Source organism: Manis pentadactyla, chromosome Y, assembly GCF_030020395.1.
Source record: "Manis pentadactyla isolate mManPen7 chromosome Y, mManPen7.hap1, whole genome shotgun sequence".
Lineage (NCBI taxonomy): Eukaryota > Metazoa > Chordata > Mammalia > Pholidota > Manidae > Manis > Manis pentadactyla.
The window spans coordinates 5,877,668-5,895,689 of NC_080039.1; the positions used below are offsets into that span (position 1 = coordinate 5,877,668).

The 18,022-nt window shown below is 35.0% G+C and overlaps 1 pseudogene; it reads left to right on the forward strand.

The window, feature by feature from the left end:
- LOC130682195 (putative bifunctional UDP-N-acetylglucosamine transferase and deubiquitinase ALG13) overlaps positions 1–14,947 on the forward strand; it is a 105,928-nt pseudogene extending 90,981 nt beyond the window's left edge.
- Positions 14,948–18,022: the final 3,075 nt, after the last annotated feature.

Genomic DNA, 18,022 nt, shown 5'->3' on the forward strand with positions numbered 1-18,022 from the left:
TATAATGAGTAAGCTAATACAAATTACCTGTCAAGTCTATGTCATTTACTAAAACTTCCCAAAACTTCCTTCCCATATAGGGTTTACATAAAGATTGACTTCTCGGTGTTTTAGTTGTCAGAATACTAATTCATGAAATTTAGGATCAGGTAAGAGACCAATATTGTTTGAAAAATTGAACTTAGAGTTTTAAACTTTCTTTCACACTTACAGGTGCTGGTAAATTCTGCAGCAGTTGCAGCTTCCTGTGCCAGTAATGTTCCAGCTTCAGTCTTATCAAACTGTGCAGCAGCTAATCAAGCTGGTAATACCACTTCAGTTCCCTCAGAGAATGTTATGCAGCCTCTATTTGTATCTCCACCTACACAAGGCAGGCCAGGTAGGTTATCAGTGGTTGCTACTTTGGAAACCTCTTTTGCTATTCACGAACATGCACATACAACAATTCTAGTAATTAGATAGGATTACTTTAATAACCAGTATTAAATTTAAGCTAGTTAATAAAGAATGTTCTATAGTTGAGGAAACCATGATATTTAAGAGCCAGAGTTTCAGTATTTTTCTTGCAGATTTGGCTTTGATATGATTTTGTAGCAATTTTGCTACTCCACTGAGAGTTTAGAGGACTTCACAAGTTTCTTAAACTTTGAGTCAAGTTTTATTGTACAGGAATTAGAGATGTTTCGCCCTTCACAGATAATTTGTAAAAAGTTTGCTATAAAATACTTGCCATATAATGAATCATTTTCCCATGAATGTTGTAATAATTATGGGTTCCAGAATTTAAGAAATCTTGGTTTAACAACATAGTAGCTGTGTAATTTTCGGTAAGTTTTTGAACCTTTCTGATCTGATAGTAACAACTTACATGTAGAATTCCATTGAGTCAATTAATTTAAAGTTCTCAGAATTCTGGAAAGGTAATGTCAGCAGCATAGGTTTTCAATCTGAGTCCCCAAATAAAAATGGAAATAGCAAAACCAAACCATGGATAATACTTACAACAAAACTAGGTGACCAAGGCATCACTCTGAACCCCCCAGATTTAAACAGGTCGGGACAAACCACCAGTCACAAGACTTGCATGCTATCAGGTCTGTGTGGGTGCAAGAAAACAGAATCACTGGGGCTGTTGTCTGATGGATCTGAGAACAGGAGAACTACTAAAGAGCTAATAATTCATGGGAAAGTGAGGCAGCCAATTTGGAAGGAGCAGCTAAGACTGGGAAGGGATTTGACCTCTCCAATACTGGGTGAGTGCTTTGGGTACATGGTAAAGGAATTGAAGGGCTTGGAACAATTTAGCCCCTAAGAACACTCAAAACTGACATTCCAAGGAGAAACTGCTGAGAGTGCAATCAAAATTGATCAGTATAGTAAAAAGAGCAGGTCCTGATTAAAGTTGAGAACAGAGTCAAGGCATCCTAGAAAGCATTCATGGTTTTTAATACTGCACAAGAAAATAAAATCCTACGAAGTTAGAAAAGCTTTCCTGTACTCATTCTAAAGTTCATGAAAAATAATTTCACTTAAAAATGAATGGAAGAAAAGTGCAAAATAAAATTCTGTACAAAGATATTTTGAGGGGAAAAAAAGAATAATCTCCCTAAAGGCATGAGGTATGTCAGAAATATGACTACTTAACTATTTCAGAATGAGCTAAAGACATTAAAAAATGGTATAAAAATAGCAAATGAGTTAGAAAAACTCATATGTGACAGACCTCAGGAAAGCATTAGAAATGGAAGAAAGTAATTTCAGTAATGAAGGCAAAACTATAACAAACATGACCAAAAATATACAACAGATAATGCTTTCAGAGAAAGATATAAGAAAGAAGGGAAATCTAAAATGAAGAAAAGGAAGATTAAAAAAATCAAAAGTGATGTATTAAACATAGGCAGAGGAGACTAAACACTGTAGAAGTCCTCCCTGAAGAAGAAAACCAAAGTAAGGAGAAAGAACAAATGGTAACACCTCTAATTCAGAAAACTTTTATGAAATTGAAAAAGCTTTAAAACTGTGTACTGAAATAGCACTCTGCTTATCTGAGAATATTGACCCAGAGCAAGCAATACCAGAACATTCTAGTAAAATGTCTGGACTTTAAAGAAAAAGTCCTTTTGTAATCTAGATGAAAGAGCCTATGGGACATAAAAAAATGAAATGCAATTCATCAAACTTAATAGCCTCTGCCAGAAGAAAATGGAGTAACATTTGAGATAATAAATAAGAATGTAAACCAAAGATTTTATATCTAATTAAACTGATTATCAAGCCTAAAGTCAGATGTAAGAATTGAGAGAATCTTAGTTGCATGAGCCCTTCCTGGAGAATCTACTAAAGCCATGCCATCAAGCAGGGTAATCACTAGCCACATGTGACAATTTAAATTTCAGTTAATTATAGTTGAGTAAGGTTTCAGTTGCTCAGTCACCAACCACATGTAAACTGCTCAAAGTCACATGGAGATAGAGGCAACTATATTGGACATCCCAGAAGTGTTATTTCTGCCATCACAGAAAGTTGTATTGAATGGACATCAGTGTACTAGAGAATGAGCTTTGACTTTAAGACTACTAAAACAATTAGAAACATCAGCATAAGATCTGATGGTATTAAATACATAATTACTGGAAGAATTAATACAAACAGGCTAGAGGTTGAGAATTTACTGTGTAATAGCAACAGCCTTATACTTAGACATTGTAGATACAGCATAGCTATTTTTAAAAATGGGGGAGTTGAGAGACCATGTGGTAAGCATTTTTTAATGCTTTCATGAATCATATCAAGTTCACTCAGATTGTTGTTCTGAAACAAATGTTGTCTAAAACAAGAGTGAGTATGGGATATTCTAATTTTATCCCCTCATGTCCTAGCAAACCAGGAGTCTCAATATGGAAGAAAGGTAATACAGATGTGATAAAGAGGCTGAGTAAAAGCTTCTGTGGTCCTAAATTTGAAAGTATCGATATAAACTTAAGGTATTTTATCTTTAAATATATGTGTATTTTTCGTAGCTTTGTCCACAGAAAAGGCCTAGAAATGATGAATAACCTTAGCACTCAATTTGTAGTCTTGAAATACTATTTCTCACTTAAAAAAAAGGTGGGGCCTTTGTGGAGAAATGGCTGCAAGAAATGTTCAAGATTAGCCTGGATCATTTTGTCATGGCAGATAGCTAGGAAGAGTTACTAGACTCACGTCAAAAGGACTTAGGACCTGTCTTGAACAGGTTCCCACTGGCCAAAAATGGAATAATTTAAGCCTCAGCAATGATAATTACAGTAGGTTAGAACACATAAAATGTGTTAAATTTTTAAGTACTTAATGTTTTTAAATTTGTTACCTTAAGAGGATGATAGGAAACCAGTTCATTTTCTTGAACACTGCAAAATTAAGTGAAAGCAGCGTTTATCTTGCTTGCCTTATACGAACTGAACCAATGTGTAACCAAATAGTAGTTGGGGGCAAATGTGTGCGTGCATGCGTGCGTGTGTGTGTGTGTGTGTGTGTGTGTGTGTGTGTGTGTTTTATATATATATATATATATATATATATATATATATATATGATCAGTGAATAAAAGGGGCAGAACATAATCATTTTGCAGTCCTTACTGAATGGATGGGTATTAAGCAGAAATAGCTGCTGAGATTGCAGAGGCAGTCACATGTTACTTACAGAAGTGCCAAGGGAATTAATCCTAGTCTGATCCAGCCTCCTGGATCCAACTGCCCAATTGCAGGAAATGTGGTAGAACATATTGAAATGCACCAAGCGTATGTGATCAGCAAAATCCAGACTGGGAAATTTAACAGGTCCAAGGGCCCAGATTCTTCAAAAAAAAAAAAAACTGAAAGGAAATGACAGAGGTGGAGAAAGGACCAACAGACTTAAAGAGATTCAAGACATAAACTTAAAAAAACTATCTAGGGATACATATTTGGGTAACAAAACCCTTAAGACCATAAGGAAATGATATTATGAAAGGATAACAGTTAATTATGGTGGGAAAGGGAGGGTTATGATTGGGATGGGGCACATGGAATTTTTCTTGAATGGCTGGCAAAGTTTTACTTGACCTTCATAGTGTCCACTTTAAAATAATTCATTTGATGTGTTTTCTTTGATGTAGAACTTAAAAATTAACTGTTTAGCACAGTGCCTAGAACAAAACCATGCAGTATATGTTAATTACCATAGAAAATTTTCACTGCAAATGTTAATGTAGACCCTCTTTTACTACTTTGTGCTAATTGTAAGGAAAAACTGCTCTGTTTCTAGCAGATGCATGAGCTTAAAAACAAATGAAGTAACAGCTGAACTAAACATTGTAATGCCTCACTTACAGTCATCGAACGCTTACTTTTTAAATGCCAAATTGTGTTCTATGTAGGTATTTCTAAAAATGTATACTGCCTTCATTTATTTTACTTTTTGTTTTTTGAGTCGCTTAGGAACCTCAGCTGTAAGTCTACTAGTTCATGGCTGCTTTTTAGTTATTCTTTATCATTCCCGTCAGTCCTCTAGATGAAACAAATCATATTTCGCATTGTGTTATTCACGTGTTTCTCTGGCACCCCATTTCATCCTGTTTTAAGCCACTTCTTACCTACTAGATGCTATGATTGCATTTAACATGAGTCTCCTCATAAGCATTAAATGCTGTCAACTGAGTTTTGGTAACTTTGAAGGTGCTTGTCAGAGCTGCGACTAGGGACTCATTTGCCTTGGATGCAAGATTTAAGGAAGTGCCGAAAACCCACGATCATCAAGATAGTACTTTAATGCACTATTTAAAAAAATAAAGGTTAATGCAGAAAATATCCATGATAAAGTACTGAAACTTTAAATATAAAATCTGTGTGCCAGGCTTAGGGTGAGTTGAATGAGACATTCATTGTTGGGGGTCATGCAGGTGCAGGCTTGGATCCTGTCTTAATTTAGAATTTTTATATTTTACTTGCCATGAGTTATTCTGAGTGTTAACTTGGTGGCCCCTTCAGTTTTGCACCTCACTACACCTAGGTCCAGGCCTGATCTGTAAGAAGCCGAATCTTACTATGCATATTCATATTCTCCCCTGAAATGTCCTGAAGCGCACTGCACCTACAAAGACAAGGGAGAATAAGTATTTTTAGGACATTACATTGGTTTCCACTAATACTTTAGAAAAGTTCCATTGTCCTGGAGTTACCTCTTGAATTATATACCCTTTAAGCCTATAGAGCCCTATTAAAACTGTGCATGAGAATGCTCATGTTTCTCTAGAGAGTAGCTAGAAATTATGAAAGCTTTTTCTTAGGGGGTTTATTACATTATGTACTTAGAAGTACAGTGAGTTCAGATAAAGTTAACCTCCATATCTCTTCTGCCCTTGATCCTCTCAGGCCCATGAGAACTTACTTAGCTACGTCTGTGTCTAATACTTGGTTTTTATTTAGTGATCATCACCACATTCTGTCTTCATCTGAGTGAATTTACTCCATTTGCTTTTTTAAAATGGTGTGATTTGAGTGCTAGTTTAAGAGGAATAAGAGTAAACATCCATGAGGTCTTCAAAACATTTGGAGATGTTCTAAAAATTAGATTCCTTTTCCAAAACTGTACAAGTGGATATTTCTATATGCAAGACAAAACTCCAAAACAGTTGAGCAAGTTTTTAAAGTTTAACTTAGATACAATAAAATTTGTCTTTTGGTGCCCAGTTGTTTAAGTTTTCACAATGCATAGAGTTGTATAACACCACAACCAAAAAAGAAGTTTCATCACCCCTAAAGAGCTGTTTATCAAGTTTTATATTACACTAAGACACAGATTTCCTATTACTATTAGCCTGTAACTGTATAAAGAGTATAGATAAGTGTGTTATTAACATTTATGTCAGTGAATGAAAACAGTGTGGGTTCCTTCTAATACTTGGCCTTATTCCTCATTAAATTACTAGGATAACAAATTCAGCTTGTGTGGACTGTTAGTTGAACTAAGTGTTCTAAAACTGAATTTAAACCTTTATTGAAGAACAAGACTAAATTTTTCTATACTTCTCAGGATTAAAATTAAAGTGCAGGTAACAATGATAAAATTTAGTACTTGACTTTCTAAGTCAGTTAAAATGATTCAGTTAAACTTGAAAGGTTCTATCACTCACCTTTTGTCAAAAATGTAACACATTTTCTGGCATACTATGTATATATAGGGATATTTTAACTAGGTTGGAACTGCATTGTTTCCTTTATCATCATAGAGAAATGTATTCATACTTGAACATATTTGTATTTTAATTGTCAAAAACTGACTCCTATATGAATATTGTTTTTAAAACATAGTAACAGGTGTAGAAAGTTAAAGGAATAAGGTATTTCAGCTAGCCTGTTTTAGATTCTGTACATGCTTAGAAATGGAAATATGATTTAGAGTTCCTTATGTTACTCCAATGCTACAAGTAGAAACCTTCAAGGATTACTTCATCTGTAATCTGTGCAATTTAGTCTCTCTTACTAGCTTCTTAATGATCTAAGAGTGGCAGATGTCTGAAAACATCCTTAATTTTGTATTAAGCTAAGTAAAAATTTTGCTTTAATGGTATTTTATTTATGTACCTGTTAGCTAATGTTTAAAGTCTTTGGTAGTCAAAGTTCTTCAGTTTCAGTTTTTTTTCCTCTTAATTTCAAGTAATTTACAAAACTAAAACTAACCTGTAATAAATCCTAGTTTTTGACTGGCTTGTCTAAGAGAGTATGGGCAACTTACCTTCCAAGTTTTTTATTTTAAGTCAAAACATAAGAATTAGAGTTGTTCGACATATTGGGGGTGGAGGAGGAGTAGACAATGAGCTATTGCTTGTAAGGTATTAAGGTTGTGCATTGCTACTTTTTGTTTCTTTTTTAGTGATCACCTCACCATCCTGTCCATACCTCTCTGCTCCTATTCCTGCTGCCTATCTACCACCACCACCTGTTTCTCCTCTTCCTCCTCCTTTTCCTCCTCATCCTTCCTATCCTTCCTATCCTTCCTATCCTTCCTATTCTCTTTATCCTCTTGAGGTGGGGGAGGCTTCAAACTTACCACCTCCACCTCTTCCACCTCCACCTCCACCTTATTCCTGTGATCCAAGTGGCAATGATCTGCCTCAAGGTAAGTAGATTTTGAGACTTGGGTGAGGGTTATTTAGGTCTGAGATGTTTCTCCCTGAAGAACATTCTCAACTGGATATCTTTGCTTTCTCAACTGTTTTTCTTGAAAAGCAGGAGTCGATAACAAATTTTTCTTCATTTCGTAAATTCCTACCATAAGTGTATGAAACTGTTGTAATCTTTGGTATTTAGGATTAAATACCTAAATGTAATTCCAACTTAATTTCAAAGATTTGGAGAATGTTTTTGTTTGGAGGAATTGGGGGTCTGATTTGTCATGGATTTCAGCCATGTGTTGTTTCCTCCATCAAAGTAAAGAGCAGTTTCCCATAGGAAATTCTTTGTTTTACACCTCTGTTTGGCAGTGTTTTTCAAAAGAGATTTGTAGTTGAAAATTGTAGCTTATTTATACTTTCTTTACTTTAATGTTATCTTGATTTTTTAGCTGCTTCTCTGTTCTGTTTTTTTTTCTTCCTAGCCCATATGGTAGTTACCAAGATCATCTTCACCTCCATTCTTTCCTTTTTCTTTACCTTAAAGCTTCATTATCACCTTTATATAGATGGTTCCTAAATCTGTCTAGCCCTGGCCTCTGAATTTTCAGGTACTTGTGTCTAGCCACTTGCTACATTTGGCTTTCTTACTTTCAAACTCAGTCTGTCTATAATGAAATTCATTGTTATCTCCCTTTTTCTTCTCCCAGGCCATGTAAAACATGGACTCTTCTTGGTTTCCTGTTTTGTTAATAATGTGTCATTTCTACCTAATTTACCCAGTATCTAAACCCTTACCCCTTCCCTTCACTTACGTACACCTGCCCGGGATCTACTCAGTTGGCACATAATGCTAATTATACATATTCCAGCATTTTATGAAAATGTTCAAACATACATGAAAGTTGAATTTTAAAATAAATATTGATATATCCACTACCTGGATTTTATCATTAACATGTAACTGTACTTCATGTATCCATCTTTCCCTTCAATCCATCTTATTTTTGGTGCATTTCAAAGTAAATTGTAGACTTCAACGATCTATTGCATAAAAACTTCAGCATACATATCTTTAACTAGAGTTTGATATTTATTTTTTCTTCTGATGTAAAGTTTACATATAATGAAATGCACAAATCTTAAATGTACACTTGCTGAGTTTTGACAAATAGATACTTGCACCTCTGTAACCTAAATCCTGGTCAAGATAGAAAATACTACCATTATCCCACAAAGTTCCCTTGTGCCCCTTTCTAGTCATTCCCCACCCCTAGCTCCACTTCCTTTAAGAGGCAATCACTGTTCTCTTTTTTCTGCCAGTTTTATCTGTTTTAGAACTTCATGTAAATATAATCATACAGTATGTGCCCTTTGTGGAAGGCTTCTTAAACTCAGCATTATGCTTCTGAGGTTTTTCCATGTTGCTGCATATGTACCAATGGTTGTCCATTGCTTACCCGTATAATTTAATTGTATGGATATTCCACAGGTTGTCCATTCTATTAATGGACATCAGGGCTATTTCCAGTTTGGGGCTCCTATGAATAAACCTTCCATGAACATTCTCATAAAAGTCTTTGCGAGCATGTTTTCATTTCCTTTGGGTAAATTCCTAGGAGTGGAATTGATGGGTCATAGATTGGTGTTTGTTAGTTTTGTGTAAAATAGTTGAACCTTATCTCCTCCTACTTTTTTTTCCCCAAACTTGAACCTTAGCACCTACTTTACAAGAACTCTATTCACCTGGTTTTCTGCTTCTGAGATGGTGATTCCACTGAAATTCTCTCCATCCACTTAGACATTTTCATGATAATCCCCCATTGCATTTCAAAATGATTTTTTTGAATTTTTATGGTTCTTACTGTGCCACTTGTTTTTAACAGCTTGAGCTATAATTCACATACCATATAAGTCTCCCAGTTAAAGTTTACAACTCAGTGGTCTTTAACACATTCGCAAATATGTGCAACTATCACTAATTCCGGAATGTTTTTATCACCCCAGAAAGAAACCCTATCTGCATTATTAGTCGCTCCTCATTCTCGTCCCTGGCAGCCACTATTCTACTTCCTGCCTCCATAGATTTGCCTGTTTTGGACATCTCATATAAGTAGAATCATACAATATGGGGTCTCTTGAAGTTGGTTCTTTTGACTTAGTATAGTGTTTTCAAAAGTCATCCATGATTGTAGCATGTATCTATTCTTCATTCTTTTCTGTGGCTGAATAATCCATTGTATGGATATGCTGCATTTTTATCTGTTGGTTTATTGACATTTGGGTTTCCACTTTTTTGCTATTGTGAATAATACTGCTCATGATATTTTTTTGAAGAATCATAGATACACCATCTTATGAAGGTTCCACATGAACACAACATTCACCTGTATTATCAAGTCCACACCACCGCCCACCATTGCAGTCACTGTCTATCAGTGTAGTAAGATGCTATAGAGTCATTGCTTGTCTTTTCCATGCTGTATTGCCTTCCCCATGACCTACCTATACTGTGACTGTGAATTATAGTGCCCCTTAATTCCCTTCTCCTTCTCCATCTTAGCATTGGGAGAGCATTCATTTGTACAGTGTGGAGCTCCATTAATAGAGGACCAATATGATTGCTTATGTAGTAGATTTGTATTAAAGTAAAATTTTAGTCTTGAGACAAGCATGAAAATACCTCTACTGTATTTTTTCTAAATATTAGCCAACGTGGCACTCCTGTAATGTCTGCCTAATATTAAGAATAGAAATAAAATACGTATTTGGTAAATTAAACTTTGGATCAGAAAATGGTCTCTATAGTGATAGGTAAGTAGTCATTTACATTTACTAAGGGAGAATTGAGGGTGATGTTAATGTGTTGATAAGGTATCTACCTTAGTACTCAAAGAAAAGCTTCTAAGTGTTCTAATTGCTTATGTCATGTAATCACTAAAATTAAAATTTTTAATTTTAGATATGGAAGTTCTGCAGTACTATTTCAATTTGGGATTGCAGGTAAGAGTCATGTTAAAATTGCTTTGATAAAGTCTGTTCTATTAAAAATGAAGCTGTTTTGATAAGCAGACTCTTGAACTTTAATAGCCAAGAATACTGACAGGGGCCTAAAAGTTTAATTCCTGTCTTTCATAATGTATCTCTGAAGGTGATGCAGGTCAGTTTTCTACTTTAGCCTCATAGTGCTTCAGTTTCTCTTAAAAATAGTTGTTAAATTATGGTGAGTAGGGGCTCTAAGCACCCTAGCTTTGGCATATATTGGCCTCCACATTTAATATACGCCAATCCTTCATTATGTTGTTCTGTCTCAAAATAACAAATGGATTATTTTTCCATACTTAAAACATTTTTATGACTATTTCTGCATTTCATTGGAAAAGTAATCAGACTAATTCAAAGACATTTAAAGAGCTCTATTATTTTTAAAGTGTTCATATACATACGTAATTGCCAAACACTGATTTCACTACCCTGAATTGTTGAAGGGCGGTTACTGACTGATATGTTAATGTCACTGACAGGTGTTTCTGATTTCAGGAAAGACCTCTTTTATCATTTCAGCCATCATTTTCTCCCTGAAATACACTTGACTTCTGATACAACAAGATGGCATATTTCCTGAAAAGGAATAATACATCTTAAGGTCTGGTGAATGATCCAGTCTCCTGGATAATGTTCAGAATAGTTCATATTCCCAAACATGGATTTCTCTAAAACTTTGGACATACCATTTCCAGAAAACTATATTCTCCAATTGTCACACATTTTTAAATTGAGTAGTAGAGTTTGTTTTGTTCTTCAAGACTGTATTTCTTAAATGTAGTTTCAAGAATTGAAAAATAAACTATTTTCCCCTTCGGTTATGTTAGTTTATTATAGTCACATAAGGAAATGTAACTCATTCCACAAGTTATGGCATTTTAAAATATTCTGCATTTTACATCATGGGAATGCAAATAAATGCAGAATAGATATTTTAATGATTTTTTCATATTAAAAGTAATAGCATTCATTGTCATTAATTTCAGAAATGCTATAACAGCCAAATTATAACCACTGTACACTGATGTTTCCTTACAGCTTATATCCTTTTTTACAAAATACGCGCTGCTATATAATCTTACAAATTTTTAAGTTAACAATGTGAGTACTTTTTTTCTATTACAGCATTTTCATATTGCCTCTATTTGAATTCATCATTCCATTTCCTGTTGTCAAATAGTTGTGTTGTTCATTGTTTTTTTGCTTTTAAATATAATGCTATAAAAGACATCTTTGTATACAGGTCATTGTGTGTATCTCTAATTAGGATGCTCTCTTAAAAGAATTTCTAGGTCCAACTATGAGATTGGGACACTGGAAAATATCCTAAAAGTTATAATAGAGAATAGATTTACTAAATGTCATATCTTTTAGGTCAAAAAGTCATTGCTACCCCACCTAAAAATCATGGCCCAACTTTTTTTTAAGTGAGTAACCATACTATTTTAAGAAAAGGTAACCGTAAAGTATGTGTGTTTTCCCTCTCTTATCTAAGTGCTATCACCACAACTACTGGCACTCCTTGGTCTATGTGCCATATATGCACCAGCAGCGGCAGCTTCATGTGCAGAATTATCCAGGCTATACTGAGACACCTTCTCTGGCAGACCAAACCAGTTCTCAGTTGTACAGTGAGGTGGAGAGCCAAGATGGCACACAGGCAGAAGCATCAGCAAGTGGTGAGTATATAGTAAGATTGCCTGCAAGAAAGACAATTAGATTTTATTGTAAATAATAGTCTTCAGGTATTTCATTAGGTCTATATACCAGAGCAGTGTTTCTCAAAGCATGCTATGCATGTCCTTTAGGGTCTGTGAGACCCTTTTAAGGGATCCATGAGGCCCAAAGTATTCATCATCATCCACAGATTTTAACGGTCTCTTTCACTGTCTTATATTTGCACCGAGGGTGCAAAAATCAGTGGTGGGTAAAGCTGCTGGTGCCTAAGCCCCAAATTAAGGCAGGAGCAATGAAACTGTGTGCTAGTGATCAGCATCTTGTTCATTCCCACACCCACAATACAAAAAAATGCCAGTTTTATTTTTTGTTTCATCAAAGATACTCTTATTTCTATTAAATGTTTATCATTGAATAATTGTACCTATTCTGTGTAACAAAATGGTAAGTAGTAATAAGCACTCTGCATATTGATGACTACCTTAAAAGGATTTGTGAGGTTGAGTTCTGATCTGAACTAGCTTTTTTCATAGAACACTATTTTTACTTGAAAAAATGATGGACTGACTATGGTTATTCAGACTTGGGGATCTGGCAGACATTTTCTCAAATGAACAATGTGAGCCTGTCATTTCAAGTAAAACTACTGGTAGTATTTGTGGTCCAAGGTAACAATTACAGTTTTTGAATAAAAATTAAAATTTTTGAAAACTTGTCTTCCACTATGAGTTTGACAGCTTCCTAGTACTTAACTCTCGTAATAAGATAGATGGGTCTATTAATGAATGTCATTTTTTTACACTGTATAATGAAGTGTGTCAACATTTGGGATATCGGTATATCTCAGTGAAATAATATTTTCTCTTTTACCAATGTATAATGTCACCTGTGCATGATTTTGTAACATCTCTCAAAAGTACAAGATAAAACTGTATTTTAATACTGACAGAGTACAAAAAGTCCACATTGCTACCGACCTTTAAAAAACTACCACTTACCTAGTTTGGGTGTAGTGTCAGAAGTTATCTACAATTACCTGGAAAGGCTAGTTATTTGAAGACTTCCCTTCTTTCCAACTACAAATCTGTATGAGGCCAGATTTTCTTCAAATACTCCAACCAAAACAACATTATCATGATCGATTAAATGCAGAAGCAGATAAGAAAATCCAGCTGTCTATATTCACCCATACATTAGAGATTTGCACAAGTGTAAAACAATGCCACTTGTCTCAATTTTTGTTTTGGAAAATCGTTTTCTGTAAAAAAATTTTGTGTTACCAGTAGTGGGCTTATTTTTACATGAATTAAATAATATTAACTTTCTTAGTTTATTTACTAATACAGTAAATATTGATAGTTATAACCCACACAAGCAAAAGCTATTTCAGATCCTAAATTTTTAAGTATGTAAAGGAATCCTCAGACTGTTGTACCACACCATAAAGATGGTTGCTCTGTCTATGAGTTCACAGTATAATGTAAGGAGGCAATATGAAGGATTGAGAACAGGATCTTTGGACTGCCCTTGGAAAGAGTCAGCAGGAGGTGGAAGAAAGGATGTAGACTAACCTAACCAAATCTGTTCCCCATCCAGCACTGCTCGCTTGATGGTGGCGATCTTGGCTGAGTTACTTAACCTCCCTAACTATCTGTAAAATGGGAAATACTTGATTTGCCAGGATTGTTCTAAGAACTAAATGAGAGAGATACCCTGTATTTATATACTAAACGCATAAGTATACTGTGTCAGGGTCATGTGAGGAATATGAATATCCTTCCTTCCCTTTTTATTTTAAAACATACTAATGGTTTTGGAACGTTAGCCTTATGGAATCTTATTCCTAGTCTGGTGGTGTGATGTGGCCTGTGGTAATAAAAATTAAAAAGTTTCAACCTTTAATGTATTTTTGTACCATGTACCATTTATAAATTTTCAATTGTAGTAAACCATGAGACCTTGGCAGTCTTAATTTCACAGAATGAGCTAATCTATGTTATCCCAAGTAATGAAGGACTCCTTTTTGTTACTATTTATATACTCACTATAGCAGGGTCAGAACAGCGTCTGTGTCCACTAAAACTGACTTAAGGTAGCTCAAGTGCTGTAAAATGAAACTTAGGCTAATATCTTTATGACATTCAAGACATGACACTTAAATTGTTGGTCTTTTAGGATGCTCTTTAGACCTTTACCTTAAAGTGTAGGCTAGATGGTATAGACACCCAAGTTTTCTTTATTAAGGTATCATTAATACATACTCTTATGAAGGTTTAATGTGAAAAACAATGTCATAACTACATTCACGCATTTTATCAAGTCCCCCCCTTACCCCATTGCAGTCACTGTCCATTAGTGAAGTAAGATGCAGATGCCACAGTCACTACTTTAGACATCTGAATTATTAATTGCTTAAGAAATACAGAATAGTTATTTGGATGATATGCATTACACTGAAAGCTATTGAATAACTTAATTGCAACTGACTGTTAAAAGAATTGAATTGACTAGAAGGACTCTAGAGAAAGTAGCATCTAGTCTGTTTTGGTACTTATATGATCCCAGAGAGATAGTTTTCTCTAGGTAGAATATATTTGACACATTATATACACACAACACACACTTTTTTTAGGAAATTTTCATACAATCTTCTGATAACCTCTCAAATTACCAACGCTGATATCTAAAGTGCTCCCACCATAATTGTTGTGATCTTTCCTATATTTAGTGATAAATTTTATTTTTACCTGTAAGATCATCCATTTATGTTGTTGTTTTGTGTATTTTTGTATATAAAGCATACTGTTTACATTCTTTATTTCAGATACTTTTCCAAATGCTGACCCTGCACCTGTGCCTCATGGAGCAGTCCAATATCCAGTGATGTCAGATCCCTTTGGGCAGCCATCTTTGCTTGGTTTTGAATCCTGCCTTCCTGTTGTGCCTTATTATCCTTACGGTGTCCCTTGGCATCCAGTTGGTGCAGCATATGGTGGTTCTTGTCATATTCATGGTACTATGAGACCTGGGCCAGTTGGCTATATTGCTTTACCTCCATTAGCTTCTCATCATGTATCTCAAAATATGTAAGATTCAGCAGTATGAAGCATTCTTAACACTGCCATTTTTCTTGCTGTTCTGGTTTTTTAAAAATTGTTTTATGTTAGTGTTTGAGTTAGGTTGTTAGAGTGGTTACTATTATATTTGTCTCTAAAATTATTTTATCTTCTGGTTTAAATAGTACTTTAAAATAAAGGAGTATTACTCTAGGTTGTGATTAAGGAAATTGAGGTGGATGTGCAGCTAGCCACATACTGAGCATACTTCATTGTACTCAAGTGTTTTCCTTTCAGCAGGCTTGTCAACTTTGTATTAGCTGATGGTACCAACTGACAAAAAGAATAAATCACATGAACTATATCCTTGGTTCAGATATTACATACCATATTAAACCATGAAAAGTGCAACAACTGCTTTTTTATGAAACCAAGAGCACTTGCTTCTGGGTAACTAGCAGTATTGAATTCTTTCTTAATTGTCTGAACTGAGTTGTGTTCTGTGATAACCATATCAAAGGCTCATGGTACTCTGCTTTAGATTTATCCCATATGCTCTGTTTAATACTGGATTTATGTAAGTGTTCTACTGCACACTACTGAATTGGTGTTCTTTGCAGTTAGCAGTGAATAAAATTTGCATTTAAAATTGCTCAAATTAGTGTGATTTTCTTTTCACTTTTTCCTGGCAGCAAAGAGTAACAGACATTTGATTGTTCTAGTATGTTTTCTTCCACTGGTAGTTTGGTTGCAAAACAACAAATTTATGGCAAGAATTGATGGGACCAGTTGAAAAGTTATTTGATCGTAAGATACTGCAATGCTTGTACTACCATATCTGGTTGTTTTCCCTTGAGAATGTTTCTTTTTAGTTTGCATTTTTTTAAGTCTGTTTACTTCCTTCTGGAACTTTGATCCAGACTTACTTTTTCATTCTCCTGTACTTCCAGTTGTTGTTATATCTTTCAGTTTTTGTCTTTAGACTTGTATCTCTCCAGGCCTGCCTTGTCTCTGACTTTGTGAGATGTATTTCATCAGCCTTTCTGCCTTCTCCCTTTCATCTACCTAAAGACCAGAAGATTCTTCTGAGTCAGTTCTCTGAGGACTAATTGATCACGAATGCTTTGCAGTTTCTCACCTGACAAACATCTATTTAAAGTGTATTCTTTGTTTGCCACAAAAGTTATTTATATTGTCTTAATATTTATAAAGTCTTTATATTAAGATCATTAATGCTTGTCCTTTCCAACCTTGAGTTACACCCCAGGCAAAAAATACTGAGACTTTGGGACTTGAGCTGCTGTAACAGCTGAAAGAACTGGACTGGAATCCATTTCAAAAAAGGTATCATATCTTCAATGTGCTGTTCTCGAGACGAATGATATTAATGAGTTCCAAATCAGTGACCTAGTTAAGGCTTGTGCTTCATAAGACACGGAACTGGTTGTGTTTTGTTTTTGCATCCTTGATCTTAAATCCTTGTGGTACAAGTATGTGACAACTTTAGTAAAGAAAGATGGAAGGCAGTGAGTGTACTGGCTTCATAACAATTTGTCTATTAGTGTTTTAACTTCTCTGCTAATCTCCTGTTTTATACAGGTACAAATTGTTTTATGTTACAAGGGAATATTTGCTTTAGTCAAGCTTAAAACATGGAGCAGTCTCTGTCTAACATTTTTCTATGCTAATGTTTCTGAAACACACATGACTGTCAACAAATGAATTGTCCTGTACCTTCAACTGTCAGTGATTCACTAAATTAGCTTCTAAGGGGTGTTTTAGATTATTGCAGTCTTGTCTTGAGAACGTGGGCCTTGAAACTGGTTTTAAGACAGGCACACTTGTCTTAGGCTTCCACTTGGTTTGTTTTTAATTTTAAATTTGTAGGTTGCTGTGTTCTGTTCCTAATTAATGTAATTTGATGAGATGCTTGTTAAATTACAAACTAGGGACCAGTGGTATCTACTAGATCAGCTTAATTGTTACTGTCACCTGTGTTGAAGTCACCAGGATGTGTGGTCTGTTTAAATCATCCAAGTATAGTCTATACTTGTTTATGTATTACAGTCTTCTCAGAGAAATAATCAAGGAGTATACACTGATCCTTTTATTGTCTTGGGGGTAGGGAAGATGGAGGTAATCTGTTGTCTTGCCAGTGGGTTTCATCCCTGGGTAAGTTCACTATGGATTCAGTGTGACCAAAGAAACTGACAGCAAAACGTTCTCTGGGGTGAAAGGGTTTATTACCCGGCTTGTTCTCTGGTGGTAGGTCGAGCACTAGCGTCTCTGCCTCCACCCAGAGCACTGGGCCAAGTTCTCTATGTAACGCAATGATAGCTTACTGTCTAAAGGTATGGAAGCAGCAGCCCAGCAACAGGCCAGTTACATCATCAGGTGGTTTGAATACTAAAAATTAAACATAAGATTTTAGAGAGGGTGACATGAAATGTCTATAGGTAGGTACCTTCTTAATATATCTGGGGGTTAAGGCAACCCTATGCTGTAGGCAGCTATTGGTAAATTCTGTAATTCTCAAGAATATTCACTAGCTACATGTAGAAATTAATTTTTTTTAATCCATGACATTTATTTGTATTTAAAACTAATTGAAGTGAGCAAACCATTTTAGGTTTTACTGCTTCATTGTGTTTTCTAATCACCACCACTCTGAGTTCACTTTTCTCCTAAATAGCCAGTCTAGAGCTTGAAAACCAAGCAATCCTTTACTGTTGAACAGCTTTTTGTTTTTTTAATTTTAACTCTTTCCTGGTAGGTGGCTCTTGCCACTGGCTAAACCTTTTGTGAAAAAAGTGATTTCAACAGTATTAAAGTTAAACGGAATAAATTCTTATGAATTCAGGCCAGTCAATAAAAATGTTAAGATCTATTTTAGCCAGATATTACTGATTAACAATATTGATTTATTGGGGTTAAGTGAGTGGTCAGCCCTTGTACCTAATCAACAGGCAGATCTTTTCTTGGAGACCTTTTGGCTTTTCCAAACTATGTCATACAGGCTTTTCACATTGTTTACAAAATTATAGAAAAGTTTCTGTCCTAGTAATGGGGTAGTAAAGTTTTAGACTTAAAAAAAAAACTAATGTGTTTT